This window comes from Loxodonta africana, chromosome 6 (assembly GCF_030014295.1).
Source record: "Loxodonta africana isolate mLoxAfr1 chromosome 6, mLoxAfr1.hap2, whole genome shotgun sequence".
In the NCBI taxonomy this organism is placed as follows: domain Eukaryota; kingdom Metazoa; phylum Chordata; class Mammalia; order Proboscidea; family Elephantidae; genus Loxodonta; species Loxodonta africana.
The window spans coordinates 12,204,393-12,218,437 of NC_087347.1; the positions used below are offsets into that span (position 1 = coordinate 12,204,393).

Genomic DNA, 14,045 nt, shown 5'->3' on the forward strand with positions numbered 1-14,045 from the left:
CATCTTGCCAAGTTCTATTGTTCCAGAAATTAGGGGCAAATGGAGAGAACAAGAAAGGGAAAAGGAACCCTGTAAAAGGTTTTATGGTTGTGAAAGACGAGGTGCATGTCCCGCAGAAACCATGCCACTGCAGAGACTTTCTTTTTCAGTCTCTCCTTAACCAGGTCCAGCCACATGGTTTCCTTAAAGGGCTCCCCGTAATCTTGAATCTGGGACAAAGCCACAAAAGGGATGATGTTAGCACAGCCATCACCACGTGTATGGGCCCATCTAAATACAATACAATCTAAATACACTACAATCCTTTACCTCCAGGGTAATAATGATGACAACATCTGAGTGCCAGGTACCATTCTAAGTACACCACTTATATTAACTTATTTAATCTTTACCACAACCTTATGAGATAGGTACCATATTAACCCCCATCTTATGGATGAGGAAACTGAGGCTTGGAGTAGTTAAGTAAATTACCCAAGATTTCACAGATTTGAGCCTATGCTGTTGGCTCCTAAGTCTGTGCTCTTAATTCTTAGGCTATCTGTGAGAAACACATTTCCACTTTAAGGGAAGGCTAGACTGAGATAAAAAGTGTCCATAGTTGGAAAATAATGGCCTTGATAATACACATGACACCGGAGATCACATGAGAGAAGTTTGGAAGACCAACGACTTATTCATTGCAAACACCTTTTTTCAACAACATAAATGGCAACTATACACATGGACCTCACCAGATGGAATACACAGGAATCAAACCAACTACATCTGTGGAAAGAGATGATGGAGAAGCTCAATACCATCAGCTGAAAAAAGGCCAAAGGCCAACTGCAGAACAGACTATAAATTACTCAAATGCAAGTTCAAGTTGAAGCTGAAGAAAATTAGAACAAGTCCACGAGAGCCAAAGTACAACCTTGATTATATCTCACCTAAATTTAGAGACCATCTCAAGAATAGATTTGACACATTGAAAACTAATGACAGAAGACCAGATGAGCTGTGGGATGACACCAAGGACATCATATATGAAGTAAGCAAAAGTTCATTAAAAAGACAGGAAAGAAAGAAAAGACCAAAATGGATGTTAGAACAGACTCTGAAACTTGCTCTTGAACTTCGAGTAGCTAAAGCGAATGGAAGAAATGATGAAGTAAAAGAGCTCAACAGAAGATTTCAAATGGCAGCTCAAGAAGTCTGAGGTATTATAACGAAAGTTCTGAGTTAGAAAATCAAAAGGGAAAAACACAACCTCAAGCTGAAAGAACTGAAGAAAAATTCAAACCCCAACGTCTTAGTCATCTAGTGCTGCCATAACAGAAATACCACAAGTGGTTGGCTTTAAAAAAGAGAAATTTATTCTCTCACAGTCTGGTAGGTTATAAGTCCAAATTCAGGATGTCAGCTCCAGGGAAGGCTTCCCCTCTTCGTCAGCTCTGGAGGACAGTCCTTGTCCTCAATCTTTCCATGGTTGAGGATCTTCTCAGGCGCAGGGACCCCAGGCCCAACGGATGCGCTCTGCTCCTGGTGCTGCTTTCTTGGTGGTATGAGGTCCGAAACTCTGCTTGATTCCCTTTCCTTTTGTCTCTTGAGAGATAAAAGGTGATGCAGGCAGCTCCCCGGGGAAACTCCCTTTACCTTGGATCAGGGAGGTGGCCTGAGTAAGATGATGTTATAATCCCACCCTAATCCTTTCAACATAAAATTATAATCACAAAATGGAGGACAAACACACAATACTGGGAATCGTGGCCAAACCAAGTTGACACATATTTTTGGGGGGACACAGTTCAATCCATGACATTCCACTCTTTGGCCCCGGCCGAAATCATATCGTTGTAATATGCAAAACATATTCACCCCATCATATCATAGCAAAAGTCTTAACTCCAAGTCCAAAATCCCCCAAATTCCTCATCTGTGAAATCTAGTATACAAGTTATCTGCTTCCAAAGGTACAATGGCAAAACAGGCACAAGCTAGACATTTCCATTACCAATGGGAGAAACTGAAAGGAAAGAAGGCATAACAGGCACCAAACAAGTCAGCAGAACACATAACATTAGCCCTCAAAGCTTTGAAAATAATCCTCTGTTCTCTGAGACAATTTACACAATAGCCTTGCCCTCCAGGCTTTATATATTGGCCACACTCTCTGGATCCTGAGTGGAGACCTCTTGGCCCTGGGCTTCAGCTCTGCCTTCCAGGCTCACTGGGACCACAACTCTGCTCCCTTGGCTTCAGGTGCATCATTCTCCTAGTCCACCTGAGTGGTAATTCCACCCTTACAAACACCAGAGGCCATGGCTCCACTCTTTGTAATCCCTGAGGTCATGGCCATACCTTTTGAGACTGAGGCAGCTCAGCTTCTTGTGTTGTCTCTTCAGCTTCTACTTCCTGGTTTCTGCCTCTTGGCCCTTTGGGCCTCACACCTAAATCTGCACTGCTGGGGCAAGTGTTCCAAAGCTCTGCAGCTCCACTGATAAGTGCCTAGAGGCACCCCAATCTGCCAGGAAGCCTCCTGCACACAGGCACTCGGGCTCTCGCTCTGTGGGTTGGCTCCAGTGCCATCTCACAGTGGTCTCTTGGTTCTGCTGCACTGGTCCTCTGCCACAACTCTATCCATTCAGTTTCAAAACTACTTCCACACTTTAGGTATCTGTTGGAGCAATACTCCACTCCCGGTACCAATTGTCTTAGGCTGGGTTCTCTAGAGAAGCAAAACCAGTAATGCATATAAATATACATAACCAAAAAAAAAAAAAAAAAAACCCCAGTGCCGTCGAGTCGATTCCGACTCATAGCGACCCTATAGAGAGATTTATATTAAGGAAACAGCTCACACAATTGTAGGGGTTGGAACGTCCCAAGTCCTTGGAACAGGGTAGAGTCCTTTCCCAATTCACAGTGCTGCAGAAGCTGGTGAACCCAAGATGAGCAGGTTGGAGAGCAGGGATCCCACTCACAGGTTGTGATGGTCGAGGAATCCCCAAGGTTGGCAGGCAAGACCGCAAGGTTTTTCCTGAGTCAGCTGCAGGGGCTGGTGAACCCAAGATAGGCAGGTCGGGGAGCAGGACTTTTGCTCGCAGGCCATGAAGATCGGCGAATCCCAAGACGAACAGGTAAGCTGCTAGCTCAAGTCCCAAGAACAAGGTCAGACAAGAGACAGCTGCTGGATCCAGAAGAAGCCAACAACCTTTGCAAGGCAAGGAGGAAAAGGAAGTAGACATTGAAAGGCAGAGAGATGAAGGCTGAGGGGGCAGTGAGCTTCCACAGGCTCCACCCCCACTGATACCACTCAGCAGATTCCATCATGGGGGTGATCACATATCAAATTTCAACAGGAAAGTGATCACGACATTATACAACTGCTGAAACACTGAGAATCATGGCCCAGCTAAATTGACACACAATCTTAACCATCACACCCAAGTTGCTATTTTGAAGAATTTTATTGGCAAAATATTGAATAATGCAGGAAGCATCTAAAGAAGATACTAGGAATACACAGAGTCACTATACCAAAAAGAACTGGTCGACTTTCAACCATTTCAGGAGGTAGAATATGAAAAGAACTGATGGTACTGAAGGAAGAAGTCCAACTGCACTGAAGGCATTAATGAAAAACAAGGCTCTGGGAATTGATGGAATACCGACTGAGATGTTTTAACAAGTGGAGGCAACACTGGAAGTATCACTTATCTATGCCAAGCAATTTAGAAGATAGCTACCTGACTAGAAGAGATCCGCATGTGTGTTCATTCCAAAGAAAGGTAATCCAACAGAATATAGAAATTATCAAACAGTATCATTAATATCACAGGCAAGTAAAATTTTGCTGAACATAATTCAAAAACGGTTGCAGCAGTACCTCAACAGGGAACTGCCGATTCAAGCCAGATTCAGGAGAGGATGTAGAACAAAGGATATCATTGCTGATGTCAGATGGATCTTGGCTGAAAGCAGAGAATACCAGAAAGATATTTGCCTGTGTTTTATTGACTACGAAAAGGCATTCAACTGTGTGGATAGTAACAAAAATTATGGATAACATTGCAAAGAATGGGAATTCCAGAACACTTACTTGTATTCATGAGGAACCTGTACATAGACCAAGAGGCACTTGTCCAAACAGAACAAGGGGATACTGTGTGGCTTAAAATCAGGAAAGCTGTGTGTCAAGGTTGTATCCTTTCACCATGCTCATTCAATCTGTAATGCTGAGCAAAATAATCTGAGAAGCTGGACTATATGAAGAGGAGCGGGGCATCAGGATTGGAGGAAGACTTGTTAACAACCTGTGATATGCAGATAACAGAGCCTTGCTTGCTGGAAGTGAAGAGGACTTGATTCACTTAACTGATGAAGATCAAAGACCACAGCCTTCGGTACAGATTCCCTTCAACACAAAGAAAACAAAAATCCTTACACCCAGACCAAGCAACATCATGATAAACAGAGAAAATATTGAAGTTGTCAAAGATTTCATTTCACTTGGATCCACAACTAATGCCCATGGAAGCAGCAGTCAAGAAATCAGATGACGAATTGCATTGAGTGAATCTCCTTCAAAAGACCTCTTTAAAATGTTAAGAAGTAAAGAGGTCACTTTGAGGACGAAAGTTAGCCTGACCCAAGCCATGGTATTTTCAATTGCCTCATATGCATGTAAAAGCTGGACAATGAATAAGGAAGACAGAAGAAGAATTGATGCCTTTGAATTATGGTGTTGGTGAAGAACATTAAATATACCATGGACTGCCGAAAGAACGAACAAGTCTTCTTGGAAGAAGTTCAGCCAGAATGCTCCTTAGAAGCAAGGATGGCAAAACTTAGTCTCTTATGCTTTGGATATGTTATCAGGAGGGACCAGTCCCTGGAGAAGAACATCATGCCTGGTAAAGTAGAGGGTCATCAAAAAAAAAAGGAAGACCCTCAACCAGATGGATTGACACAGTGGTTGCAACAATGAGCTCAAACAGAGCAATGATGGTGAGGATGGTGCAGGACTGGGCAGTGTTCTATTCTCTTGTACATAGGGTCACTTTGAGTCAGAACCAAGTCGATGGCACCTGTCATGGATTGAATTGTGTCTCCCAAAAATATGTGTCAACTTGGTTAGGCCATGATTCCCAGTATTGTGTGGTTGTCCTCCATTTTGTGATTGTAATTTTATGTTAAAGAGGATTAGGGTTGGATTGTAACACTGTTACTAAGGTCACATCCCTGATCCAATGTAAATGGAGTTTCCCTGGGATGTGGTCTGCACCACCTTTTATCCTGCAAGAGATAAAAGGAAAGGGAAGTAAGCAGGGGGAGCAGGGGCTCATACCACCAAGAAAGTAGTGCCAGGAGCACAAGAGTTCCTGTGCGGAGAAGCTCCTAGTCCAGGCGAAGATTGATGACAAGGACCTTCCTCCAGAGCCAACACAGAAAGCTTCCCCTGGAGCTGACACCCTGAATTTGGACTTCTAGCCTACCAGACTGTGAGAGAATAAATTTCTCTTTGTTAAAGGCATCTACTGGTGGTATTTCTGTTACAGCACCACTAGATGACTAAGACGGTGCCTAACAACAACAACGGACTGAGACACCACAAGAGGTGAAGGTACTCCCACAGCCTCCCAGAGCTAATGCATGGCGGTAGACTTTGAACCAGGTACTGCCACTCCAAGGCCTGCAGCTAGACCTCTCTCTTCTCCTTCCTTCTTGCAAACATCAGCACCTAGAGGACTCATACAACCAATTTCTCAAATGGCACCTTTATGTAAGATGGATGCTAGGGACAAGGGTGGTTCAGTGGTAGAATTCTCATCTCCCATGCAGGAGACGAAGCTGATTCCCAGCCAATGCACTTGTCTGTCAGTGGAGGCTTGCACATTGCTATAACGCTAAACAGGTTTCAGGGGAGCTTCCCGATCAAGACAGTCTAGGAAGGAAGGCCTGACAATCATCTTACAAAATCAGCCTTATGGACCACAATGGTCCAATCCCCAAGTGATCATAGGGATGGTGGAGGAACAGGCAGTGTTTTGTTCCCTCGTGTGTGGGGATTGCCATGAGACAGGGGCCCACTTGACAGCAGCTAACAACAACAACTGGTCATGAGAATCAAAAAATATGACTTATGTTCCATGGAGTGTCTGCAAAAAAGTAGCTTTGAGGATGGCAATACGCCTTCAAGAAGATGAACTCGCATTTCTGTAAAATGGGAAAAGAGCTTTAAGGAGAAATGTGAAATGTAACTTGGAGAATGTGGAATGTGACACCAGGCCTGCACCTAAACATATGAATGGGAGCAACCAGACAAAACCAGCCTTCCATCCAGGTTTGCTGAGGTCTGAGGGACAGGCTGAGTTTTATCCTGACCCTGTTTTGGCATTAAACTGTCATCATCTCAGCAAGATCTTGAAGGTTCCCTTTGGGTCCCTTTCCTGACCTTCACAGAAGAAGGTTTGGGGCTCACAGTCAACTCACCAGCTGATCTGAAGACTACATCGGCCTCTCCAGGGTCCCAGATTCACAAAGACACTGTTGGCTTCCTGAAGAATCCTTCATCTTGCAGATGAAGGACTCTCCACAGAGTCCTGGGAGATTGGGCAGAAAGTGAGCAGGTGGCAAGGTCCCAGAGACAGTCACTGTTTCTGTGGGTGCCACTGTCCCCCTCTGGAATAGCTGTGGGAGACACCTCCCAGAGGGCATGGAGGTCCATCTACTGAAGACCCGCACTTGGAGTCTCAAGCCACTGACCCCTCCATCAATGGTCATAGCAGGGTGTCAATCCATGGAATATGGCATCACATGAGTGATGGGCTTGCTTTTCTCCTCTCCTCTTTACCTGGGAATATAGGAGAGACAACCAGCCCTACCTGTCAGCCCTGAGTGCCTTAACCCCTGGGAATTCGGGCCCCCAGCAGCCTGGTAAAAGACAGGAATGGGGCCGTGTTTCCTGCTTTTTCTGAGTAAGCACAGAACAAAACCTTCCCCACCCCGTGACAGGAGAGCTGGGAAGGGGATCTCCCATGCCATGTGGGTGCAGGGGCCTCACCTGTGGCCTCAGAGCCCAGAAGAGCATCAATGACAGCAGAGGGAGCACATGCTGCTGCTCCACCAGGCTCTGCTGGACCCCACTCCTCTTGGGTGACCCTGTGCCTTCCCATCTGGGACAAGAGCCCAGAGGCTGAGCCACCACGGCACCATGGTGTGAGGTGGGGGTGGACACACTGATCTCTTGCCGTCCATGGGCGGGATGTGACAGTCCTCATGAAAGGATCTCCAGCAAGTGTCACAGCACAGCAGCTGTCCCCCTCGATAGCACACCTCACACTCATCTAACATGTCCAACTGGAAGGAGAGATAATGCAGCCCGCTGTGATCAGAGACCCACAGACACTGGCTCCAGAACACATCATCCTAGCATCCTCTGACCACGATGGAACAAGCCTAGCCTTTCAGTGTGCGGTGGAAGTGGTGGCAAGAACAATCAAGTGGCCCCGAGAACCACATCTTGTCAGAGCTGGAAGGGACTTGTTATGGATTGAATTGTGCCCCCCCACCCCCACACTCACAAATATGTATTGAAATCCTAAACCCTGTACCTGTAAATATGACCCTGTTTGGGAATAACAGCTTTCTTCTGTTATGTTAATGAAGTCATACCAGAGTAGTTTTTGTTGTTGTTAGGTGCTGTCCAGTCAGTTCCAATCCATAGTGACCCTGTGTACGACAGAACAAAACACTGCCTGGCTCCATACCATCCTAGCAGAGTAGCTTGGATATTAAACCTAATCACTTAGGGTTATAAAAAGGCAGAATCGACACAGAGACGCACATACAGGGGAAGACAGATGCAAAGGAATTCCAAGTAACTCAAGTGGCTACCAAGAAAGGGCCTGGATAAAAAAGCCACAGGCAGGAGCCCCTGGTTCACCCCTGGCTCCACAAGGCAGACAGTGTGTGGCCACGCCCCAGCCACTCAGCTGCAGGCTCCACACACTCAGGATATATTCTCTCTGCACTAAAGGTTGGGAATCAGGAAAGGGGCTATCCGCTGTGTTATGGATGGAGGGTGCCGGAAAAGGCTGGGAATGGACAATCAAGAGATGGAGCAAGGTTTGAAGAGGGCTGGGAGTCAGCTACATCTCAGGAGAGAAATCCTGTCCACTTGCCACAACTCTCCATGACATAAGTAAGAAGGCCTCAGCAAGGGCATGACTGATGAATGGACATGTCCCCCCATTCTCAAAAGCCAGGGCAGAGATTCCTCTCGATCGATTGATGGTCTCACCTTCCAGTACAGCCCCCTCCACTTACTGGGCCCTAGGACTTCCTAAAGGAGCCTCCCCACTCCACCCACAGAACAGGGGATCTTTCTGGCCTTTTCTTCCTGAACTCACCAGTCTCTTGCTCTTTTCCTGAGGTTGACACTCTGTCTGTTCTCACTGTCTGACTGGACTCCTGGCCTGCCCTGGTCAGGGTGAAGATGCCAGTTCCCCAGAAAGCCCAGACCCACCCATGACCCCTGACTGAGATCTTGGTTAGTCAAGAGTTTTGGGCCCCACTATGCTTCACAGGGAAAGTGAGACAGTTCCCAACACACATTGTCAAGTTAAAGGTCACACATGTCAACTGCTGGATTTTGTAATAAAGAGTCTGACTCCATCTTCAATGTTTGCTGACAGCTTTCAAGCCCAACCTTCCCTCTTCCCCTGTGGCCTCACATCTGGGCAAGTCAATAAGAAAACTTGAGTGGTCCTTCCCTTGAAGCCTGGCAAGCCTCAGCCCCAAAGGACTCCTCACTCTGTCACTATTCCTTAACCATAGTAAGCCTGGGGGCTACTCACCCCTCCCTACATTCAAGCCATTTTCAGATTGGTTTGAGAGTCCACCCTGAAAGCCTCAATATGTAAGTAACACATCTCTTCATTTATTCACTCTTGATGCATGTTGTAGCATCATCAGTTTTGACATCCAAACCCAATTTTAAGTTGGGTGTTAATCCCACCTCCTCACAGGATGCCGCAAGATTACCAGTGCAGCAAGCAGGGTATCTGGGCGACAGCCATCACCACCAGGAGTCTTTCTTCCCTCGCTTTGGCTGCCAGCTGGCTCTGCCACTTGCTGGTGGTGAGCATGCTCTCTGAGTGGTGTTGCTGTCTGCTGGCTAACTTGCGCTTTGAGCTGGGCTGCTTCGTGCTGCATTTGCTGAGTCTTACTGAGCATCTCCCCCACGTGTCTGTCAGTTTGTCATATTGTACGGGCTTGTGTGTTGCTGTGATGCTGAAAGCTATGCTGCTGGTATTCAGATACCAGCAGGGTTACCCATGGTGGGCAGGTTTCAGCTGAGCCTCCAGACTAAGATAGACTAGGAAAAAGGACCTGGCAGTCTACTTCTGAAAAGAATTAGCCAGTGAAAACCTTATGAGTAGCAGTGAAACACTGATAGAGTGCTGGGAGATGAGCCCCCCCCCCCCCAGGTTGGAAGGCACTCAAAAGACAAATGGAGAAGAGATGCCTTCTCAAAGTAGAGTCGACCTTAATGATGTAGATGGAGTCAAGCTTTCAGTACCTTCATTTGCTGATGTGGCATGACTCAAAACTACAAAAACAGCTGCAAACATCCATTAATAATCGGAACGTGGAATGTACAAAGTATGACTCTAGGTAAATTGGCAAGTTTCAAAAATGAAAAGGAACACATAAACATAGATATCCTAGTCATTAGTGAGCTGAAATGGACTGATGTTGGCCAATTTGAATCGGACAATCATATGGTCTACTATTCCGGGAATGACAACTTGAAGAGGAATAGCATTGCACTCATCGTCAAAAAGAACATTTCAAGGTCTATCTTGAAGTGCAAAACTGTCAGTGGTAGGATAATATCCATATGCCTACAAGGAAGGCCAGACTATTGTGCAAATTTAGGCACCAACCACTAAAGCCAAGATGAAGAAATGGAAGAATTCTACCAGTTTCTGCAGTCTGAAATTGATGGAACATGCAATCAAGGTGCATTGATAATTACTGGTGATTGAAATGCCAAAGTTGGGAACAAAGAAGAAGTATCCTCAGTAGGAAAATATGGCCTTGGTAATAGAAACGATGGTGGAGATTGGAGGGTAGAATTTTGCAAGACCAATGACTTCTTCATTGCAAGTACCTTTTTTCACCAATATATACAGAGACTATACACACACAGAACTTGCCAGACAGAATACACAGGAATCAAATTGACTACATCTGTGGAAAGAGACAATGGAAAAGCTCAATATCATCAGTCAGAACAAAGCCAGGGGCCAACTGTGGAACAAACCATCAACTGCTCTTATGCAAATTGAAGTTGAAGCTGAAGAATAATAGAACAAGTCCACGAGAGCAAAATATGACCTTTAGTATATCCCACCTGAATTTAGAGACCACATCAAGAATACGTTTGATGCATTGAATGCTAATGACCAAAGACCAGATGAGTTATGGAATGACATGAAGGACATCGTGCATGAAGAAAGCAAGAGGTCATTAAAAAGACAGGAAAGAAAGAAAAGACCAAAATGAATGTCAGAAGACACTCTGAAACTTGCTCTTGAATGTCCAGTAGCTAAAGCAAAAGAAGAAATAATGAAGTAAAAGGACTAAACAGAAGATTTCAAAGGGGGGCTACAGAAGACGGAGTAAATTATTATAATGACATGTGCAAAGACCTGGAGATAGACAGCAAAAAGGGTAGAACATGCTCAGCATTTCTCAAGCTGGAAGAACTGAAGAGAAAATTCAAGCCTTGAGTTGTAATAGTGAAGGATTCTATGGGGAAGATATTAAACAACGCAGGAGGCATGAAAAGAAGATGGAAGGAATACACAGAGTCTTTATAGCAAAAAGAATTGGTCCACGTTCGATCATTTCAGCAGGTAGCGTATAATCAGGAACCAATGGTACTGAAGGAAGAAAGTCCAAGCTGCACTGAAGGCATTGGTGAAACCAGGACTCTGGAAATTGACGGAATACCAATTGAGATGTTTCAACAAATAAGGCAGTGCTGGAAGTGTTCACTTCTCTAAGTCTGTAATTTGGAAGACAGCTAGCTACCTGGCCAACTGACTGGAATAGACTCACTTTTATGCCTCTTCCCAAGAAAGGTGATCCAACCAAATGCAGAAATTATCGAACAATATCATTAATATCACACGCGAGTAAAAGTTTGCTGAAGATCATTCAAAAGCAGCTGCAGCAGTATATCCACAAGGAACTGCCAGAAATTCCGGACGGATTCAGAAGAGGGTGTGGAACCAGAGATACCATTGCTGACTGTGTGGATCACAACAAATTATGGATAACATTGTGGAGAATGAGAATTCCAGAACACTTCATTGTGCTCGTGAGGAATCTGTACATAGATCAAGAGGCAGTTGTTCAGACAGAACAAGGGGATACTGCATGGTTTAAAGTCAGGAAAGGTATGTGTCAGGGTTGTATCCTTTCACCAGACCTGTTCAATCTGTATACTGAGCAAATAATTTGAGAAGCTGAACCTTATGAAGAAGAACGGGGCATCAGGATTTGAGGAAGACTTGTTAACATCCTGTGATATGCAGATAACAGAGCCTTGCTTGCTGAAAGTAAAGAGGACTTGAAGCACTTACTGATGAAGATCAAAGACCACAGCCTTCAGTATGAATTACTCCTCAACATAAAGAACACAAAAATCCTCACAACCTTACCAATAAGCAATATCATGATAAACAGAGAAAAGATAGAAGTTGTCAAGGATTTCATTTTATTTGGATCCGTAATAACAACCATGGAAGCAGCAGTCAAGAAATCAAGAGACATATTGCATTGGGCAAATCTGCTGAGAAAAACCTCTTTAAAGTGTTGAAAAGCAAAGACGTCACCTTGAAGATTAAGGTGCGCCTGATCCCAAGCCATGGTATTTTCAATTGCATTATATGCATGCGAAAGCTAGACAATGAATAAGGAAAACCAAAGAAGAATTTACACCTTTGAATTGTGGTGTTGGCGAAGAATATTGAATTTACAATGGAATGCCGAAAGAACAAACAAATCTGTCTTGGAAGAAGTACAACTAGAATGCTCCTTAGAAGCAAGGATGGCAAGACTACATCTTATATACTTTGGACGTGTTGTCAGGCGGAATCAGTCTCTGGAGAAGGACATCATGCTTGGTAAAGTACAGGGTCAGCAGAAAAGAGGAAGAACCTCAACAAGATGGATCGACATGGTAGCTGCAACAACGGGCTCAAGCATAACAACGACTGTGAACATAACGCAGGACTGGGCAGTGTTTTGTCGCTATGAGTTGGAACTGACTTGATGGCACCTAACAACAACAACAACTGAGCCTCCGGTGGCACAAATGATTAAGCACTGGGCTGCTAACAAAAAGCTTGGTGGTTTGAACCACCCAGCAGATCCATGGGAGAAAGACCTAGCAAACTGCTCCTGTAAGGATTACAGCCTAGGGAAGCCTATGGGACCAGTTTATTCTGTCACGGTGTCGCTACAACTCAACATGGAGGAACCTGGAAGGCATTGTGCTGAGTGAAATTAGTCAGAGGCAAAAGGACAAATATTGTATAAGAGCACTATTATAAGAACTTGAGAAATAGTTTAAACTGAGAAGAAAACTTTCTTTTGTGGTTAAGAGAGGGGGGAGGGAGGGAGGGTGGGAGAGGGGTATTCACTAATTAGATAGTAGATAAGAACTCCTTTAGGTGAAGGGAAAGACAACACACAATACAGGGGAGGTCAGCACAATTGGACTGAACCAAAAGCAAAGATGTTTCCTGAATAAACTGAATGCTTCAAAGGCCAGCATACCAGGGGCAGGGGTTTGGGGACCATGGTTTAGGGGACATCTAAGTCAGTTGACATGATAAAATCTATTAAGAAAACATTCTGCAACCCATTTTGAAGAGTGGCGTCTGGGGTCTTAAACGCTAGCAAGCGGCCATCTAAGGTGCATCAATGAGTGTCAACCCACCTGGATCAAAGGAGAATGAAGAACACCAAGGACACAAGGTAATTACGAGCCCAAGAGACAGAAAGGGCCACATGAACCAGCGACTACATCATCCTGAGACCAGAAGAACTAGATGGTGCCCAGCTACAACCGATGACAGCCCTGAGAGGGAACACAACAGAGAACCCCTGACGGAGCAGGAGAGCAGTGGGATACAGACCCCAAATTCTCATAAGACCAAACTTAATGGTCTGACTGAGACTAGAAGGACCCCGGTGGTCATGGCCCCCAGACCTTCTGTTGGCCCAGGACAGGAACCATTCCTGAAGCCAACTCTTCAGACATGGATTGTCTGGACAATGGGTTGGAGAGGGATGCTGGTGAGGAGTGAGCTTCCTGGATCAGGTGACACTTGAGACTATGTTGGCATCTCCTGCCTGGAGGGGAGGTGAGAGGGTGGAGGGGGTTAGAAGCTGGTGAAATGGACACGAAAAGAGAGAGTGGAGGGAGAGAGAGGGCTGGCTCATTAAGAGGAGAGTAATTGGGAGTATGTAGCAAGGTGTATATGGGTTTTTGTGTGAGAGACTGACTTGATTTGTAAACTTTCACTTACAGCACAATACAAAATATTTAAAAGAAATAAAATAACTCAACAACACTGAGTCTTTGTTATCAATTTAACCAACCAATGCCAGAAATTTCAGTAATTGGTGTGTAGGGACAGGCTTATGGGCACTGACTAGGGGGGTCTCAGCCCAGCCCTATCTGCATGTCTCCAGTTAATTGCATGTCTTGATAAGCTATGTCTGACTCTAGGCTCAGGGGAATGACTTTTACCCTGGAATTGGTTGTGTCTCAACCAGATGTTGAAATCCTTCTAATGAGTGCTCAGGGAAAGACTGATGTCCTGTGCAATGTACAATATACAAGCCCATTGGGTGATGGCTAGGATGAGAAGAAACTTTATACATCTGAGCAGGGTTGACTAGACCTCCCCTTGAGTATATCCAATAACACCACCCCCTCGTACAGAACAAAACCCCGGATAAAGGAGGAGGAAACA

The 14,045-nt window shown here is 45.0% G+C and overlaps 1 protein-coding gene across 5 annotated transcripts in view; it reads right to left on the reverse strand.

The window, feature by feature from the left end:
* The window catches only part of LOC104846635 (sp110 nuclear body protein-like), a 77,429-nt gene that overhangs the window by 32,412 nt on the left and 30,972 nt on the right, over positions 1-14,045 (reverse strand). Inside the window, exon 4 of one of the 5 annotated variants that reach the window (XR_010322215.1) lies at positions 7,666-7,716. The exons of the other annotated variants lie outside the window; for them this stretch is intronic. The gene's annotated coding sequence lies outside the window, so the exon portion shown is untranslated. Of the gene's footprint in view, positions 1-7,665; positions 7,717-14,045 lie in introns of those variants that run through there. 5 annotated transcript variants of the gene reach the window in all.